This window comes from Anguilla rostrata, chromosome 1 (assembly GCF_018555375.3).
Source record: "Anguilla rostrata isolate EN2019 chromosome 1, ASM1855537v3, whole genome shotgun sequence".
Lineage (NCBI taxonomy): Eukaryota > Metazoa > Chordata > Actinopteri > Anguilliformes > Anguillidae > Anguilla > Anguilla rostrata.
Genome location: NC_057933.1, coordinates 34413989 through 34429699, shown reverse-complemented (window position 1 = coordinate 34429699; position 15711 = coordinate 34413989).

Below are 15711 nucleotides of genomic sequence, written 5' to 3'. Positions count from 1 at the left end.
ATAGTAGGTATTTATTTTTTTATTAACAGGCTCTGAATTACCTTACCGGCTCAATGTGTACGTAATTTGATACTGAATCAAGGACTGAAAATCAGACAGCATCTTAAATAGCCTTGCACGACGCAGGTGGCTGAAATCACAGCATAGGGAGGAATAAATGAAACAGGTGCGTCCAATGAGGTAGTAATCAGTCCGGGAGGCCCTCAAGTGGCCAAAGACGGAACTGCACCCCAAACCCATGACAGGTAGTTCTGACATAGCCTGGAGGCATTTTTGCCCAGATAACTGCTGCTCACTGGATATTTTCTCTTTTTCGGACCATTCTCTGTAAACCCTAGAGATGGTTGTGTGTGAAAATCCCAGTAGATCAGCAGTTTCTGAAATACTCAAACCAGCCCATCTGGCACCAACAAACATGCCACGTTCAAAGTCACTTAAATAACCTTTCTTCCCCATTCTGATGCTTGGTTTGTACAGCAGATCATCTTGACCATGTCAACATGCCTAAATGCATTGAGTTGCTGCCACATAATTGGCTGACTAGATATTTGCATTAACGGGTGCAATTTGCAGTTGAACAGGTGTACCTAATGAAGTGTCCGGTGAGTGATGGGGTTAAGCTAGTTTGATAAAATACTTGCTTTTGCATCAACCGACGAAAATCATAATGTTATGTTGCATAAACAGAATTAGAAGCACTGAGAAATGTCAAGATTGTGTCGATGGCCAGTCAGCCACCATGTTAGATAGCTAGGCTACACATGCTAGCCATTACTCTGCCTGCCTACCTTAAAAATAGATAGCCCAAAAAGAATTGGTAGCTTTTGTCGAGCTTTGACGACCTCAAATCACTGGCAAACATTGGCAGGCACCCCCAGAAACAGAATCAGTTATCACCCCTCCCGGTCTAGGTTGCCATCTTGTGAAATAGTCCTATTTTTCAAGGAGGAAGATGAAAATCTACTTCATACTACTTCAACTAATTGTGTGCACTCGATTGACAGCACTTGGTTCTAATTACCTGAACTGATATGGAAACAGAAAGGAGTACTTACCTTCTCACATACCTTCTGCATGTTGACTTATTTTCTGGTTTAATAAATAATGACAAAGTTAATTGAAAAAAAAATTGTGTTATGCTCAATGAAGACTTTTAGAAGGTAAGTTGTGAAGCACAAGAGTACTCAGAAGGGAGCTGATTCTATCACTATATAACTTGAAAATGTGATTTATTAAAAAGATTTTTTTCTAGACTGAAATATCATTTCAATTTTATCATTTGAATTAAATTTCAATGAAAAAACAATTTGCACAAACAAAAATGTTTTGACTGAATGTGAAGTTAAGGATAAAATGCAGTTGTGGTTAGATTGAAAGCAGAGGTGGCCGGTAAAGTTAATGATATATTGACAAAGCAAATGATTTATTAAAAGAAAAGACTTCAAAATATAACAGTACACTTGGTTCATAGCAACATGAAAGGTAACGGCAATTATAATCTGATTGATAACAAAGTGCAGACTGTGCTAATTTTATAATTTAATCACATTTTCTAACAATTAACAATATTTTCCAAATAGCATATTTACCAAATTTGCCCTCTCAGTGTTCTTTAGGCTCTGTTCCTCCCTCTTTCTCCCATATATAAACACCATGCAAAACCCATGGCTCCTGAGCAAGTTGATCAGAAGCAGGAATGGGGTAGCGGTTACCTTGTGTAATATATGCTGTTGGGCTCAGCACCTCTCCACTGCTGTGATTCCTCACTGGCCTGGCTGCGCATGATGGATCACAAGGGGTAACTGATAGTGTCATTACTCACTGACACACACACCTGCCTGACACCTATCCCCAGTGGATGCATCAACCTCCAGAGTTGGGCCCATTGGGACCCACAAAGAACAGTTGTGCATGCCAGCACATACCAAGAAATGTATGGAGTAACCTCACTACTTCTGTAGAGCATTCAATTTTTTCAAGTTTTTCACTTCTGTTTGAAAAATCCCTTTAAACTTTTTTTTAGATGCATAGCTAGCCATTTCTGTTGACATTAGCTGCTGTATTGTCTTTTCTAGCTGTTAGCTAAATAAATAATGATGGGGTGAATAATGTCTTTTTAGTAAGATCTTAATGGCTAATTCTCACATCTAGCTAACTAGATAGCTGTCTAAGTAATTTGATATGGCTAGCACTAAGGATGACCGCAAATGTTTTGTGTATTCAAACTGTGTAAAACTCATCAGCCTTTGCTCAGCAGAAGTGCAAAGTGCAAAGTGTTTTGTTCATTTTATGAGTAAGAGTATAACTACAGTAAAGTAAAAACGACACTACATTCCCAAAAGTTTACATACACCTAGGCGAAAGATATTGAAACTCAGTTTTTCACAACTCTGCACATTTCATGTTACCATACATTTCTTTTGACAAGCCAATTATGGCATCTACTTTGTTCACATGAGAGGTCATTTTAAAACAATCGATTAGAGGCAGATTTATTTCAGCTTTAATTCACTATATCAGAATTCCAGTAGGTCAAATGTTTACATACACCAAGTTGACTGTCTCTTTAAACAGTCTGGAATTCATTCATGTAATGAATTTTTTGGAGGTTCTCATTGGCCAGTTAATTGGTAAATGGACTGGTAAATGGACTGCATTTATATAGCGCTTTTATCCAAAGCGCTTTACAATTGATGCCTCTCATCCACCAGAGCAGTTAGGGGTTAGGTGTCCTGCTCAGGGACACTTTGATACGCCCAGTGCAGGGATCAAACCGGCAACCCTCCGCCTGCCAGACAACTGCTCTTACCTCCTGACCTATGCCGCCCCCAATTGGCACCTGTGGCTGTATTTAAGGGCCTACCTTTAGAGCCACTGATACCATGGGAAAATACAAGCAACAAAATTATTGTGGACAACCACAAGTCCGGTTCCTCCTTAGGAACAATTTGCAATCAACTGAAGGTACCACAAGCATCTGTACAGACAATTGTATGCAAATATAAAAATCTTGGGACCACACAGACACTGCATCGTTCAGGAAGGAGGCACAAATTAACTCCCAGGGCTGAACAAACGAAAGTTTCAACTGAACCTCAAGACAACAACAAAGTAACTGGTGATGGAGTTGGGGGCATCACGTACCAAAGTATCTACATCCACCATTAAGAGAATCCTACATCGCTATAGCGTGAAAGGCTGTTGTGCAAGGAAGAAGCCCCTACTCCAAGACCGGCATAAAAAAAGCCAGAAGTTTACATGAAGTTTGCAGATGATCACCAGGACAAAGACCTAACCTTTTAGAGGAGTGTTCTCTGGTCAGATGAAACAAAAATTGAACTGTTTGGCCATCATTATCAGCACTAAGTATGGAGGAAAAAAGGTGAGGCTTTTCATCCAAAGAACACCATCCCAACTGTGAAGCATGGGGGTGTCAGCAATATATTGTGGGGGTATTTTGCTGGAAAAGGGACTGGTGCACTTCAGAAAATAAATGGCATCACGAGGAAGGAGGATTATCTAGAAATACTGAAGCAACACCTCAAGACATCAGCTAGAAAGTTAAAACTTGGTCGCAACTGGGTCTAAGCATACCTCTAAAGTTGTAACAAAATGGCTTAAAGACAACAAAGTGAAAGTATTGGAGTGGCCATCACAAAGCCCTGACCTGAATCCCATAGAACATTTGTGGACTGAACTGAAAAGGCCTGTCCGAGCAAAGAGGCCCACAAACCTGACTGAGTTACACCAGTTCTGTCAGGAGGAATGGGCAAAAATTCCAGCAAAGTATTGTGAGAAGCTTATGGAAGGCTACCCCAAGCGTGTTATTCAAGTTAATCAATTAAAAGGCAATGCCATCAAATACGAACAAAGTGTATGTAACTTTTAACCCACTGAAAATCTGATATAGTACATAAATAAATAAATCTGTCTCCTAGCTATTATTTTCCATATATCCTCTTATGGAAATAAAGTAGATACCCTAATTGACTTAACACAGGAAAAGTATGGTCACAAGAAATGTTATAGATCCAAAGGGTGGACCAACTATATATTACTGCCCATAATTCTGGATGAGATGTTATATATTTTAAATGAAATGTTTGCATTTGCCAAAAGCCTCAAAAGGTAGGAAATTAAATTGATCAGGTCTAACCCTAACACCAGCCTCCTCTCCATAAAGGTGTATGAGCACAAAACATCTGGAGTTATGAGATCATATCCTTAAGAGCAATATACGCTCTACACTATAAAAATGCAGGATTTATCAATTATTCACACTAGTTAAAACATAGCTCGGTACAAATACAGTTTGTGGACAAATTGTGCTGAAAGAATGATACAAGATATCTGGACACATGGGATTGTTGGAAATGAAGCATGCTTTATAAAAGTGCAAACTCTGTTAGTCTGTTGTCAATATACTGTACAGAGCACCTACTCTTGGAGTATGAATTAGTCTCTTTAAGAGAAGGTTTGAATCTTAATCAATGTGCCCATTAGTGAGTACATGTTTGACATATACAGGGCTGTAGGTGTCAAGGTTCTATGCTGACAAGCCTTGATGGAGAGCAGGGTAATGTTAGTGTTAAAGCTTATCGATTTAATTTCCAGTTTTTTTAGGCTTTTGGAAAATTCAAACATTTCATTTAAAACCTTTTTGGGTGTGATTAATATACCATTTAGGCCTGTGTGATGAAGGAGGAGGATATGTGTTGTGTGATAGGGTGGGAGTCGAGGTGGGGCCCCAACAAAAATTTTGCACTGGTGCCCATAATAAATTTATTACACCGTTGCACTCACCATTTTATACTCATGATTATTGCCATGTATGACTTATTTTCAGATAATATTTGCCACTTTTACTAGCTTTGGAAGCATTTATCCTTTCATTGATATGTAATGTGTCTGTTTTTTACTGGTCCCGTCACTGGCTTCATTGCTTTCCTGATGAAAGGGCCTTCTGCGGTCTCAGAACACTAATGCCATATTGAGATGCGATTATGTGTGTTTGTTGATAAATACATATGTTTACCTTCAGTGAGCATGAACAAACATCTACTCGACCAAAAAACTATACCAGTGTCATTATTAGCTTTCACATTTAAAAAATGAAATACCAATGAACCAACCTGAAAGACTAACAGCAAGGCCATTGTTGGATAAAACAAGAATAATCTGATGAATTTACCAACAGGCTAAACTTTTTGGATGTGTGTACTGCACTGTCATTTTAATTCAGCCATAAGTTTATGTTTAAAGAGAGGGAGTACATTTTCCCTGTGGGTCATGTGGCCCCTATTGAACTCAAGCACGACAGTAAGTCTCAGCATTACAGAGCCAACATCTTGCTATAATGATTTACAGCACCAGCAATTTGTCCAGGACATGTACAGTAATAGGTGGATGATCAGGACTGGATACCCACTCGTAGTGTTGCAAATAGTTTACTAAATGGATATTTCCTTTGCACCGTATGATACAGGAGAAAATGTATTGTTACCTATAATTTATAATTGTTTGATGAAATATCTATTACATTATTTAAAATGATGATATACCAATAAATTCTATCTTACTTGTTGATTTGGCATAGATGCTGGAGACAAAGAATAGAATTATACTGCAGTGTGGCAAGTTTTGACCAAACACATACTTCGGATAAATATGTAACACACTTCAAATTTGTAAAGAATGCAAAATCCCCTCGAATGCATTTTTTATACTGAACTTTTGATACCCAATGGCATATTTATTTTCTGTACTCCTATTGGTTAATTGCTTCTGATCACACATTTTGTCCCCCATTTTGAACTTTTATGTGATTGGCTGCACATTTTTAGCTTGTTACATTATTTTTAATTGATTTCTTGGTTGGAGGGCTTTGAAAAATTCAAGATTCTAAGCTAAATTTTTAACTGTGGAGAGTTGGAAGGACAGAGAACAAATACACAGCTGAATTTCTACAATTCTTAGGACAAACTGTGCTCAAACCCCGGAGAGAGCCTACGAGAGGGATCAACTCAAGCATTTCTCAAAGGACGAAGGGCTGATGAAAGTGCACAATGAAAGTAATATTTAGGCTGAATTATTGGAAAAAAAAATCACTTAATCATTAAAAGTAAACTGAGCTATTGCATTGTCCCCATGGCTTCAGAAACATGAGCCACAATGTAAGATCACTATGCCTATTTCTTTTCTTTAAGCCAGTTGCTGTGATAAATTAGTCTGTTAACATTATTAGTGCACCTTTGTGTTTTGATCACCAATGATCCACTGTTAATGTAACAGCTGTTGCATGTTTAAGGAGTTCAGCTGCTTTCTCCTTTTCATAAGTTGACTATTATTAAACAGCTGTAATGTGGATATAATGCAAAAGTAAGGTGTATGTTGGGTCTGCACATGCTATCAGCAAAATGTCCACCACTATAACATTCTGTAGCAAATTAAGTCCAATTGATAGGTTTGCAACGATTTGTACATCTAAAATTGTACACTGTCTCTTTAAATGGCACTGTCGCTAGCACTCTTTCCAAAGTGTTTCGTTTGCAGTTGGTATTTCAGTCACGTAGTGCTTCTGTGACATTGGAACTCTTCTTCTTGTAAAGACTTCATTAGCTTGCACAGCTTAGGTCTTTGGTCGTTACTGTCTGATTAGCCAACTCGTCTACAGTTGCATGCCAGGTTCAAATAGCTGCTGCTGGGTGATGTTTCCCCAGCAGCAGATCTGTCTGTGTAGATTCAGGATCACGTTTACCTTATAATGGCTAAAGATAGGCTGGTTGGTACAGAATCTAATCACAGATCTGCACTTATGGGGACCGGCTCAGCCAAAATAAGAAAATGCGATTAAGTACATTAAAAAGTTTAATGCATCAATAATTAAAAATTAATTGCAAGAGTTAACATGTTAAGTTTGACAGCCCTACTTGGAGGAAAATGTTTATGCCTGTACTGTGTAAGAAAAAATCTGGATCTTCATTTCCCTTTTCTTTTCCTGTATCCTGAGACAGGCAGCCCAGATGGAGAAGACTGCGTGTGAATAGTCCCCTTATAGTGGCCTTTCTCTGAGTGACAGACCCCCTGGGCATCTGCCCCTGCTCTGTGGGCATCCCCTCGACCACTGTGCTCCCAGTCTATCCATCACAACAGGAGAACATATACTGGATCCCTCAGTGACAGTGCATGATTGAGGAGGCAAGTCTGGATGGCTATGCTTTTCGACTGCCACATTAGTATCACTCAGTGCCTGACAACCACACTGCCAAAGAGGAGTGAAGACCATTTTCCTTCATGTAATGGACAAAAGCACACGTCATGAAAAAATGTTTTCTGCCAGGATCAACTAGGAATATTCATGAAACAAAAGTACACAATAAAGAATGAGTATTTACATAATTTCATGATGCAACTATTTTAAACAATGGAAAAATATAATTTGAAAATAAACATGCATTTGTCCTGCACTGGTTGACAACAGTGCACAAGGAAGCAAGAACCATAACCAGCAAATATATGGTATTCATTTTACTCTTAATCATCCAAAGATTTCAAACAATGTTTTTTGGATCTTCAGATCAGCAGCATCATTGCATTCATGATGCTGTTATCCAATGTAATCTTCATTTGATAACAGCAATGAAGCAAGGCATGTACAGTCGAGCTAGGCTCTCTGGTATCGATCAACCAATTGGAATAAGGTGACGCCATGACATACTTTGATTGACGGTCCCCTCATTATTATATAGACAGAGAAATACAGAAATAAATAAATACCTATACAATGCCCCATACCTATACAGCACTGAGAGTTTGGCACTTTTCAAGGTTCCCCACAGAAATAACTGCAACAGCCACAGACTCTCAGTCCTTAAAAACATTAATTTCGGTACATTCTGACCCCATTTCAACAGACAGAAATTCATTAACAACGTCACATGTCCACACAATAAAGCCCCAAACTAAGGGGATTTTGCGTTTTCTCTTTCTTCTTCTTCTTTTTCCTGCCTCCTAGCCCTCAAAGAATGTGTCTCCCCATTGGTCATTTTTCGTACACCAGCCAATCTTTCACCAACGGCAGCCAATCAAAATGTTGCATGCAAATGTTGCAGGCTTAGTGGTAACTTCACGGTCTACTGATTGTTGAATCACAGATTCAAGCCCACCTCAACTGGCTTCCTTATACATGCTTATTTACTTTCTAATGATTGTCTTTTATTTTTCAATTCTTGCTTTTGCACCACATCTACCAGCCGTTCACCGAACGTATAGACTGCATTATGACATACCATCTACACGTTCAGTTAACCTCCTACAATATCGCCAGGCCATATGGATACAACCGGAGCTCAGCTGTGCTTGCTGACCCTTCTTTAAAACCATGGGCAAATTTGACCAAAGAAATTCACACTTTTACCCAGCTACTTGACGGTGGTGCACTGCCAAAGTAAATGACTGTGAAGTGCAAGGTTGGTTGATCGAATCCCGCCTTGCCTTCAGGGGCACATCTATTCATTTCTTAAACTACCATTTCCTTACATTTATACTACTAACTAATAATTGTTTCTTGCCTTTGCACTTATCAAAATATCAGAATCTTAAATGCAGATGTTTACCAAAAGTCATTCACGGCCAGCCATATGCAATTCATGACGATAAATGTATTGATTTTCTTTAAAAGTAACACCAGCTGACCGCTGTCGCATTTCTACGAACTACATTTCTTCACTTGGCCACTGTAGAAAATGTTCTTATAAGCAAACGCCACATTTTTACATTCATGTTACCTCACCCTGTTCTCTATCTACCCACATGCAAACAAATACTATATATGAACTGTCTGCAACACCCAATTAAAACATTACATTTTAAAACATGACATAATTATAACTACTAGTGCTGAACGTCAGAAAAGTACATTTATACTGCAGTTTCGCAGCGCAATTTCACACAATGCTCCAACAACTAACATCTAACTAGTAATACCATCTGTTTTATACACTGTTCAAAAAGGAAACCCATCTCACTCATGGTCACTTTATTTTCTTTGCACTATAGACTGTGATCATGTCAGGCTTCACCTACATGCCCATTCTGCTAACAACATATTGTTTCAACTACTCAATTTCATAATTTCTCCTCATGTCTCTCGTACTACTGTTATTTTCAAGCTAGAAACACCACCTCGCGGTTGTATGCCTCCACTAACCAGTAGCCAGTGCTCTGTTTTTTGCGGTGATGTGCTGGGGTGCTGGTAGACCGTTTGGATATAAAATGTCATCACTTCATCATTTTATCCTATTAGACATTTGTGTGAAAGTTTGTCATAATTAGTGTATGAATTCTTGAGTTGTGGCCAAAAATGTGTTTTGTGAGGTCACAGTGACCTTGACCTTTGACCATCAAAATCTAATCAGTTCATCCTTGAGTCCAAGTGGACGTGTGTGCCAAATGTGAAGAAATTCCCTCAAGGCGTTCCTGAGATATCGCGCTCATGAGAGAATGGGACGGACGTGAGGTCACAGTGATCTTGACCTTTGACCACCAAAATCTAATCAGTTCATCCTTGAGTCCAAGTGGACGTGTGTGCCAAATGTAAAGAAATTCCCTCAAGGCAAAAACGTGTTTTGTATTCCCTCAAGGCAAAATTGTGTTTTGTGAGGTCACAGTGACCTTGACCTTTGACCACCAAAATCATTTTTCTTGCTTTATATTTATTTTAGTTTTTATTTTGGTATTTTTGGTCATCTATATTTGGCCCCTACCTGAAGCTATACAAGTTATTACAAAACAAAAGCAGACCAATACAAGTACCAATTCTAATAAAAATGGTGTATTTTGACTTCAATTTTATAGTTTCAGAGATTTTGGCATTACAAACAACCCCCATTCCTGAAGGGTTCTTATAGTGCAGGGGTCCTCAATCATATCCAGAAAGGGCCAGTGTGGGTGCAGGTTTTTGTTCCAACCAAGCAGTTACACACCTGATTCTACTAATCAGCCACTAGAGTCTTTGCTAAGGACCTTGATCAGTAGAATCAGGTGTGTAACTGCTTGGTTGGAATGAAAGCCTGCACCCACACCGGCCCTTTCTGGATAAGATTGAGGACCCCTGTTATAGTGTAATATGCGCTGTGTGTGCAGAGAATTGCATGGTCATGCTAACAAGAACATACAACTACAATGAGAGGGAAGCAACTGCATGAATTTTGTCTACTGGTTCACAGGTTACACAACATTAATGTTTATTGTTTAGTTCCTCCATTCCTTTCAGCCATTTAAAGTAATGGGTAAGCATTATTAATTTCTTGTTCCTGTTGAAGATTTTAAAATAAAATGTGCTCCTAGAGCAGGGTTAATGTTTCATTGTGAAAAGCATTCCCAGCCAAAATGAAAACTGCTGGTGAGTGTAAAAATGAATGTGATATGATGAGGCAGGCGTGAGGCCACATTATCACACTCCCCACTCCACAAGCTTGTTACTCCTCAGAGTTGCGACACAGAAAGTCCGCAATAATATTTTGGGGTCCAGCCTGATACCAGACCTGGAACCAAAATGGCTGCAGAGACAGCTACCATCGAATAATCCTTGCATTTGTGTCTTTCATTTGGTGGATCTATTGAAGGGCACTTTTCTGCCCTCACACTTGCGTGTCTGTGCAAGGCTAGACAGATAGCGGACAAAAACCCCAATAATAAAGCCGTTTCTCCAGAAGTATGGTCTATACTATAAGTTGAGTTCAGTGTTGACATTGTAAAACTGCAAGAATACAAAATAAATGTCTTGATACAATGCTGTTAAATGACAATGAAATAAGCTACCTTGTAAATAGTACCAATATGAATTGTTTTAGCTTTCTAACTAATGAAAATATGTAAATACATACATAACAATATAGCTACCTGCTAACATACATAAATGTTGAACGCACGCAGACAAGCTAGCTAACCAACGTAGCACACAGAAAACTAGCGACAAGCATTTCTACACGGACATTTCTAATGCGACTAAACAACAAAATGGCCTGCACACCTCTTTACATTCGTTTTCTTGTAAATTTTAACACTTATTTAAAACTATTTCAAATTTACTCACAGACATATCAACTCCAAGGCATAAAACGTCGGAGAGCTGTGGAGAGCACGCTGTAGCTTGCTTGCTTATTTTTCCTTCTGAACACGCAGTGGAAGACGGTACAATTTGGAACAGGAAATTACATGCAGTGACATACAACGGTCACAAGATGGCACCATCATGCACAATAACGTTAACCATTTAAGCGACAGAACAGGCACGGTGGTCTTCTCTATTGTGGAGTATCTCGACTCCCGTGGGAAAAGTTTGCGGCTGATATACTGGATTGTTCCTCATCTTCACCCTGAAGCAAAACTGCCCCAAGCCTGATCCCCGAAGCACCAGTCTGCACAGTGAAAGGCTGATCGAAGTCTGGACTCACAGGTTCATTAGAGACAGTTTTTCAAATAATTAAAAGCAGCCTCACACTCCAGTGTCCATATCACCTTGATGGGACTGGAGTTATCTGTAAGGTCACTCAGCACAGCCGATCGCGATGAAAAATTGGGGATAAATCGACAGTACCAACAGACTAACCCCAAGAATGACCAAACTCTGCACTTAGTAGTTGGAGGCAAGCAGCACTACCTTGTTCACTTGTGGACGGATGACCCCATCCCCAATTATGTAGCCGAGGCAGTGGACCTCAGGCCTTGCGATGTGGCACTTATCATTGATGGCTAATCCTGCCCTCTGGATATAGTCCAGGATGTCTGCCAAGTGCTGCATGTGCTCCTTCCAGCTCTTGCTGTAGATGACAATGTCATCTATGTATGCTGCAGAATAGTCCTCTGCTCCTCACAGCACATGGTCCACAAGCCTCTGGAATGTGGCAGGAATCCCGTGGAGCCTAAAAGCCCTTACCCAGAAATGGTAGTGACCACTTGGAGCCCGGAACTCTGTCAACTTCTTCAAGGCCTCAGTCAGGGGCACCTGCCAATACCCCTTACACAGGTCCAAGGTGGTCAGGTACTTTGTGTTCCCCAGGCGCTCTATCAGTTCATCCACCCTCGGCATAGGATAGGGGTCAAAAACTGACACAGCATTCAGTTTTGAAAAATAAACACACAAGCGATACCCACCATCTTTCTTTGGCACCAAGACGACTGGACTGTACCACTCGCTACAGGAAGGCTTGATCACACCCATTTGCAGCATGTTTTGCACTTCCTGCTTGAGAGCAGGGATGAGCTTAGCTGGGACTCTGCAGCTGGTCAGGCGAATAGGTTCAGGTTTCAGTAGATGGATATGATGTTTTATGACGTCAGTACACCCTGGCTCTGACCTAAACCGCTCCTCAGCCATGCAGTCAAACAGCTCCCTCTGGTGTACAACAGGCAGGTGACTTACGTCTAATAGCACTGGGACCACGGCAGAAGAAGGGAAGTACTGTTTCTGCAGCTCCTCTTCATCTTTAATGGTGCAGGCCCAAAGCTGTTCTGTAGATCCTGGTTGCTCCACCACTCTTTGAGAAGGTTGACATGGAATGTTTGGTGCTTCTTGCATCGATCTGGTAAAAATAGTTAATTGGTTACAGGACCAAGTTTTTTGTTGATTTTGAACGGCCCTTGCCATTTTGCTAAGAGACTACTCTCAGAAGATGGCAGCAACAGGAGAACCTTTTGACCTTGAGGAAAAGACCTTCCTCAGGATGCCCTGTTGTACTCCTGCTTCTGCTGCTCTTGAGTCTTAGTCATAGTCACATGGGTATGGACTAACTCCTGCAACTTGTCCAGCTTGTGTCTCATCTTGAGTACATAGGAGAGAACATTCAGTTGTTGCGGTGGACTCTCCTTCCCACACCTCCTGTAGCACATCAAGTGGCCCTCGAACTTGGCAATCGTAAAGCAGCTAGAAGGGGAAAATCCTGTTGACATCTGTGGGACTTCTCTGTAGGCAAACAGAAGAAAAAGGAGCCTCTGGTCCAAGTCAGACCCAGTATCAGCAACAAACTTAGCACAGACTTGAGAGTTTTGTTGAAACGCTCAACCAAACCGTCAGTCTGCGGGTGGTATGGAGTGGTCTTAAGCCCTCTAATGCCTTTCATGTCGTACACTTCCCTGAACAACCGTGATGTGAAGTTTGTGCCCTGATCAGTGGTTTTCTCTCTGGGAATCCCTACGCTGGAGAATAACTGAATGAGGGAGTTAGCAATCTGCTTTGCCTTAATTCTCCTAAGGGGAAAAGCCTCAGGATACCTGGTTGCAAGTGTCCTGCCCATGGGACGGAATGACCAAACTTAAGCACAGTAGACCTCAAATCTTGGGGAATGACGAGCTGGTCACCGACACAGCTTCGTCGGTACAGCTGTTCTCCCTTTAAAAAAAAACAAGTCCCGGTCCTGCCCAAACACTTCAGTTGTCACTGGTACACATTTTGTAAACCAACCCGAGTTGGATCTTGTCTTTGCAACAGTGCTATATCACCTGGAATAGGCATACAATCTGCATCATTTGGAGTTGTCACTAATTCAACCAGTTCTGTTCTCTGCAGCTTGTCTTTCTTTTCTGCCTCCTGATTTTTTGTCCTTCCCTTGGGTCTGACTGGCACACTCTCCAGCAAAAGGCAGCTGATCCCACCCTATATCAAAGTGAACCTCTGCCTGCTTAACCTGGGATTGAGTTACTACCAGGACATCCCTTGAAGATTCTAAAAGGCTATCTTCTGACTCAGGGTGCAAATCAAACTCCCATCATTTGATCTACTAGCTAACGATGGGAGTCATGCAGCAGCTACCATACCCCATAGTGCTAGGCAGGGACGTCCCCATTTTATTTCACCACATGCACCCTGAGTCAGAAGATAGCCTTTTAGAATCTTCAAGGGATGTCCTGGTAGTAACTCAATCCCAGGTTAAGCAGGCAGAGGTTCACTTTGATATAGGGTGGGATCAGCTGCCTTTTGCTGGAGAGTGTGCCAGTCAGACCCAAGGGAAGGACAAAAAACCCTTGTCCTTAGGGGTGAGAAAGTGAAGGTTCGTTAGATCCATGGGGATCTAACGGACCTTCACTTTCTCACCCCTAAGGACAAGGGTACTAGGAAGACAGTCCTAGCGTACCAGAGTCTGACTACTACCTGTGTCAAACTGAGCCCATTGAGGTCTACCCCCAATAAAGACCAGCACTGTACTGACATGGTTAAACACGTCCTCTTTACCATACCCTGCTGTCCTGGGTACAAAATACAGGTTTGTTTTACTGATGTGTGTAACAGGACAATCTTCCCTCACATGCCCTGGTTGACCACAAGTGTGACACATTATAGAGTATCTGCTTGTACTGGTGAAATATAGAGTCTTAGCCATGGTGGTATCTGTGCTAGGTGCACAGGTGCTCTGATTATTATCACTCTGATAACCACCCACAGACTTACCAGTGCTTGGCGCCATTGCGCTGGATCTCACAAGCTGGTACACTCTGCTAGAACGTCTGGCTGTGATGAACGCCTCTGCCAGTTCAGCTGTTTTTCTGGATGTGGTGGGGCTGTGTTCCTTTATCCAGGTACAGAGCTCGGAGTTGAGGACCTTCAGGAACTGCTCCAGGACAATGGTGTCACCTATCTTCTCCTTTGTTTTTGCGTTTGGCACCATCCATTGTCATAGAGGTCCTTGAAGTGAGCCTGCAGTTCCTTTGGTGTCTCACCCGCTTCCACATCATTGGACCGGAACCTTGCACGATAGGTCTCAGCACTAATCTCATTTTTAAATAAGATGGCGCTCTTGACCTTCTCATAATCGGTAGTTTCTTCAAAATACAGGGCCACGTAGGCTGCATGTGATTTCCCAGTAAGAAGGGGAACAAGATGGAGAACCCACTCCTCTCTGGGCCATTGACATGCTAAAGTGATATACTCAAATGTAGTGAGGTAGTGATCAATGTCCTCATCTTCCTTAACCTCTTAGCGCAAAGCCGCTATTGGTCAGCACGCCGGCGTGCTGAGATTGCTCAACTCAGACATTCAGTGCTACTGCAGCCAAAGTATGAGTTAAAAACAGAAACGCTTTGTTTTAGTTTCATTAGTAGACGATACACGACAACTATGCCAAATACGAAGTTTCGCAGCGCCACCATGGTCATTCATTATTACATTACATTACAGGCATTTAGCAGACGCTCTTATCCAGAGCGACGTACAACAAGTGCATTAGTTCAAGGTGCAGAGATGCAAAAGAAACACACTAGAGCAAAGTAAAGATCGTAGTGCCAGAAGTGACCACATAGATCAGGACTCCAACCCTGTAGAGTAACCTGTTCAGCAAACAACAATCCTGCCAAGTACAAACTAGCACTGAAATCACATTTGCCTAATCAGAATCAGACAAAAACAAAAACAATCCTGCCAAATAAAAACTAACGTAATCGTATTGGCCTAACTAGGTACATTGAGCTAAACTATAGGCTAGGGAGGGGTGGGGAGAGGTGCAGCCTGAAGAGATGAGTCTTTAGTCTGCGTTTGAAGGTAGTCAGATTCTCTGCTGTTCTGACCGCCACGGGGAGGTCATTCCACCAGCGAGGGGCCAGGACAGACAGCAGACGGGAGCGGGAAGTACAGACGCGAAGAGGGGGAGGTGCCAAGCTGGCTGGTGTGTAGGGTCTGATGATCCTCTGGATGTATCCTGGTGCTGACCCCTTAGCTGC